The sequence below is a fragment of the Dermacentor silvarum genome, chromosome 1, assembly GCF_013339745.2.
Source record: "Dermacentor silvarum isolate Dsil-2018 chromosome 1, BIME_Dsil_1.4, whole genome shotgun sequence".
NCBI lineage: Eukaryota > Metazoa > Arthropoda > Arachnida > Ixodida > Ixodidae > Dermacentor > Dermacentor silvarum.
This window is the reverse complement of record NC_051154.1, coordinates 400510385-400516015: the sequence shown is the minus strand read 5'-3', so window position 1 is coordinate 400516015 and position 5631 is coordinate 400510385. Positions and strand designations below refer to the sequence as shown.

Below are 5631 nucleotides of genomic sequence, written 5' to 3'. Positions count from 1 at the left end.
TCGACTCATCCGAAAAGATGACGCGACCCCACTCTTCTGATGTCCATGCTTCGTGCAGCTCAGCGAACTGCCGTCGTGCGTCCTTGTTTGCCGCCGTTAGTAGTGGCTTCTGCGCTGCGACGCGACTGCGAAGGCCCGCAGCACGCAGGCGACGTCGAACAGTGGTGTCCGAAACGTCCAAATCTAAGTCCTCGCGTATTGCTGGGGCTGGCAAGAAAGGGTTACGAACAGCAGCTGCAACTATGAGGGCGTCTTCATCGTCTGAGGTAGCTTTAGGGCGGGGCGCGCGGGGTGCATCCTGAATGCGACCTTCATACTTGTAGGCTTGAATTATCCTGTTCACAGTCTTCAGGGGCCTATTAACTAAAGCGCCAATATACCGCTGGGAATAACCTTTCAGGGAAATATCGACAATTGAGCGCCGTTCATCATCGGGAACCCTAGCCATAATACGATCTGGCGACAGAATGAACGGCTGCGAAAGATGTTTGGTTGTTTTATATACGGCGTTGCATGCACAACAACTTTGAAGGGAACGAATAGACACGCCCCCATAGATACACAAGTTTTTTTGTCTTGTTCTGTTCAAGCACAGATGTTTAAAGAAATCTTAAAATGCAGGATGCATGGGCTTAGAAAACAAAAATGCGGCTAGCAGACGACGAACAAGTGCATTCATGACGTCATGCGCGCGGTGGAACAATTATTTCGCGGAAGGCGTGATGCGCATGCGCAATGTTTCCAGTGATGACCGTAACGGGGCGCTGACAGTGCCGTCGGCCACGCGCTCGCGTGTTCACCCTAACAGTGCTCACCGCTGTACACGTTGGACTGGTGGGGCGGGACACGTGGGGGGAGGGGGGTAACTCGACCTCAGCGGGGGGTTACAACACCCGAATGCCCCCCCTCCCCCGTCGGTGCGCCACTGGGGTGGGGTGTGCTAAAATCAGTAACCACGATTTCATTATGAAGCACACGGTAGTGAGCCTGAATGAATGGGGGCGCCGGATTAATTTTGACTAAGTGAGGTTCCTTAACGTGCACCCAGTTCTTGCATTTTGCCCCCATCGGGATACGGCCGAACAAGACGCTAGGCCTAGCTCGCTGACCACCGCAGTGACGGCCGACAGCGCTTGCGACCTGGCCTGCAGCTCATCATAGTGCGCTTATTTTTGACACTTCAGCGTTTTACTCAAAGTAATTTAAGAGTGAATGAATAAATAAATACAAGTCAGTGATACAGTGCGTTTGTTGATCAGGAAAATTCGACCTCAAGCCACCTCCTGAATTGTAACGACAATGTGAACAGAGCATTGAAGGTACACGTTGGACTGGTGGGGCGGGACACGTGGGGGGTAACTCGACCTCAGCGGGGGGTTACAACACCCGAACGCCCCCCCTCCCCCGTCGGTGCGCCACTGGGGTGGGGTGTGCTAAAATCAGTAACCACGATTTCATTATGAAGCACACGGTAGTGAGCCTGAATGAATGGGGGCGCCGGATTAATTTTGACTAAGTGAGGTTCCTTAACGTGCACCCAGTTCTTGCATTTTGCCCCCATCGGGATACGGCCGAACAAGACGCTAGGCCTAGCTCGCTGACCACCGCAGTGACGGCCGACAGCGCTTGCGACCTGGCCTGCAGCTCATCATAGTGCGCTTATTTTTGACACGATTAACGTGGGCCTAAATAAATCGGTTTTGTCGGGGTCGTTGGTGCGAACAGCAAACGAAACGGAGTACTTGCAAGCCAGCCTAGCCGCCTCGCTCAGGTACGGCCAGTGCTTGGTTTCCGTCTGCGAGACGAAATGCTGTCGGATCGTTGCCCCCGATTGCGCCAGTGGTTTAGTACTGGGCGCTGCTTTACGAAACAAACGAAAATTCTAGGTATTTTTTTCTTTTAAGAACCATTTCATGTTAAAAAAAATGTCACAGTTTCGCCCTAAGGGCGAAGCAATGAATGGAATAGCAACACAGCAATGTCATACGAAGTAAGGTGAGCGGCTTTGGTAGCAATATGAATTGTAGTAAACATGAGCTGATTAAGTAAGCAGGTGTGCTGCGGCGTAAGCAGACCGACATGAAGAGAGACTCGATGACTACGAGAAGGCGCGTGTGAAACGGTGGTGTTGATGAGAAGCGCTTCCCGTGGGCAGCGCGTGCGAAGGGACACACCTGTAGCGCTGCACTGCCGACCCGGGCAGCATTGCATGTGTAGCGTGCGTTGGAAAATGTGGCCCGACTATTACTAACTGAATGAACAAGCGTGGTGTGAGCGCGTACAAACAAACATGAATAGATCACACTGAATGACTGCAGACAACGACTGTCAAAACGCTGGCAGCAAGCGCATACGCCGCAGCAGCCGGCGAAGGTACGTGCGGTCTATCGCTTCAACGGAAACTGAGCGGCGAATGCACGGCGCATAAAGGTCAGAGCCGTGTGGAGATAAGCGACGATGCGAACGAGCGACGAGCGCGGTTGTTGGCAGAGTAGAAGTGCCCCCCCTCCCCCCCCCCGCTCTCTCCGGCGCTGGCTTTCCGCTTCCTTGCTTGCGCGTGGGAGATTGAGTGCGTTCGCTCTCCGTGATAGCGCGCGTCCCCGCACGCTTCCGCTCGGGCATATACGGCGCGCGGCGAAGATTTTATCTATAGGGAACCTCACGGCGACGGCAGAAATCCGGTTGAAGTGTCCATATAATTGCTATCACAATAAAACAAGCTGTAGCTCATTTCTACGTCGCCGTGAGCGGCGATAGAAGCGATTGCCTCGGTGATGGTACCGGCGAGGTACCGGCCCTACGCCGCCGCCGCCTGTGTAGGCCCGCGCAATTTGAGACCTTGGCCGTGGCCGTCCGATCGCTGCAACTCTGTACTAACACTGCACATTTTATTTTGCGCTCGAAATTTAATTGAGACGTTTAGGCCAGTTCATGACATCCACACTGCAATCAACGCAGCTGTGACCATGCTGCCTGTGTACGTGTGATAGGATATCTGCACTGCAGGTGGATCAATTCTTTGAGATGAAAAGAAATTTGAATGTGACGTGCTTTGTGGGGCATCTGCTCACTCCGCCTACATTCAAGGCTAATCCTAATCTAGCTTTCCCACAGTGTGGCAAGAAATTGATTGCTCATAGTAGAATAACCTCTAAACTGTAATGAAACGTGAAAATACAGAGGTCAAAATTACTTCTATCATAAAATGGCATATCTTATTTTAATATTTACAACAGCTTCTCTTGGACGCTGTAGTGGCGCTACAAGCGCAACCCGCTATCCGCAAATGCAAAACCCTCTTCATTCCTGCATGCCCCAACACTAACTCCCGCAAAGCACTTTGGGGCCCCAAACTTTTGGGGTCCCTATTCCAAAACTCCTTATTAACGATCCTAAGATCATATATAGGTTGGCTATTAATGCACGCCATTCAAAATAAAAGAGAAGCTTAATGGTTATGAAATGTGTTGCGCATAAAGGATGATCTTGTATCAGAATCCAACTTTCGCTTTTTACCGCGGCAGTCCATTGCTTGCGACGGTTTTCATCAACAGGAAACCTATGAAAACTTTAGCCTCTTGCGTATTTCGAAGCAACTCAGCTCGTCGACATACTGCGTTTCCTTCGTTGTAAAATCACAGAATAAATACCTCACAGATGGAACTGCACAACTGCCCGCGAAGCCCAGCGGCTGCTGTGGTAGGCGCGACACGGGCGGCGGTTCGGTGGCGGAGTGCCTACCATATGTGAAACTAAATTACAACGACAGCGCCACCGCATTTTCGTGACGCAGCGCCATGGTGTAAGTGTATATACACGAATTATCACATTGTCTCGATTTAGGCAGAGCAGTTTATTATTTGACCGGGCTACCCATATTTACATCTCTTGAAAACAATGTGTGGGACTGCAGTATAACACTTATCTCCTCCAACAAACACAACACTAGTACTTGCATCTGGTGACATGCTTTTTACAGTGAAGCTGTATATTGCTAGTTTCCAGTGGATCGATATCCGTAGACCAAAAATCCCGAATATAGTTTAAAAGAACTTTCTATGGGCCTAGTTGGTGCGTACTTCACAAACTTTTCAAAGCAGTAAACAACAGACACGGCACAAAAGGCGCCTGTCCTGTGTTTCACCTTCCTTTTAATATCTTGGGTCCAATACAACCCGTATCAGATATTAAGCTGATAAGAACAGATACTACACTTTGACCTGCGTCGGCCATGTCTACGTTCGCACCATACACGTGTATGCAATCCCGCGTATTCAAACTAGTGCCTACCAATCTGAGTGTCTTCCGTCTCCTGACGTCATGCTCTACGTGAACTCCTTTCCTCAGTTCTGCTCTGACTGTGAAATGGGTAGGCCGCGTGTTGTACGGTCTAAAGAAGAACAGCGTGCCTACCAGGAACTACGGCGTGAACAGAAAAGGGAATGGGCGTGGCGGCGGCAGAAGGAGACCACTGATGATGAGCAGGCCGCAGACGCCAAGTGTAAGCGTGCTGCCCGCCACAACTGCGAGGCAGAAAGAAATGCAAACCGTCTATGTGGCCCGGATACCGCAAACTTGGAATGTTTCACCGGAGCAATGGTCATTCACCAATAGCTTCGCTGGTCATCTACCTTCACAGAGTGGAATGGCACTGAATTTTTTTTTCTTTCGTTACTGTTCAAAGTGTGGCACATAACTGGAGGTGGTCATTTCCCAGCTCCTTAGTTGACCAGTATTGGAGTTGTGATCAGCTTTACACATGTTTATCAAATGTTGTAAATCAAATGATGTAATTCATTATTTTTTTATCACACAACATTTACACAAACTTTACACTGTTTACAAATGAGAAAATATTTCATATCCGGTACAATTCTCTATGTAAACTCCTTTCCTCAGTTCTGCTCCGACTGTGAAAAGGGTAGGCCGCGTGTTGTACGGTCTAAACACACTTTGACCTGCGTCGGCCACGTCTACATGTATGTACATGACCGTACATACATGTGGGTGTTTCTACTTCGAAAAGTTTGTCAAGTATGCACTAACTAGGCCCACAGAAAGTTTTTAAACTATCTTCGAATCCACTTTTCTCGAGTATTCATGCTTGATTTGGAGATATTGAACCCCCCTAATCATTATACACCATCCAGTCCCCGACTAATGACTGAAAGCTTGCATGCCCTCTTGCATATATTAACAGATGTCTTCCATTCCAGAAGATGAGTAAATAGTGATGCACCCCGCAGTGTAGGAGTGGATTTCTGTGTGAACTTAGAATTCTGTGCACAATAGACCGATCTCGCCAGGGCATATGATGCCTTGTCGCTTTTCGGCTGTACATACTTGGGTTAAGGCACAAGGCAACAGAGGAGGACACCATGGCCTTTTTATAACAAATTTTAAGGACTGTGGGTAAGTCTCCTCAACCCTCCGCCGTCGTTATTGTAGAATATTTTTACTCTCACCTCCTGCACTGTTTGTTATAGCTTCTTTCAACACTGGCATCCTTTGCAGCTGCAGCAGTGGTGTAGTCCTGGTGAGATCTGTCTATTAGAGCACAACACCAGAAAACATTGAAGGGATTTTCACACAAGCAATCGCTTGCCATGTCTTTGCCATCTCACACAGCAC

At 49.1% G+C, this 5631-nt stretch overlaps 1 pseudogene; it reads right to left on the bottom strand.

The window, feature by feature from the left end:
* Nucleotides 1-4161: 4161 nt before the first annotated feature.
* Nucleotides 4162-4216, bottom strand: LOC119437932 (U2 spliceosomal RNA; annotated as a pseudogene).
* Between the last annotated feature and the right edge of the window lie 1415 nt (nt 4217-5631).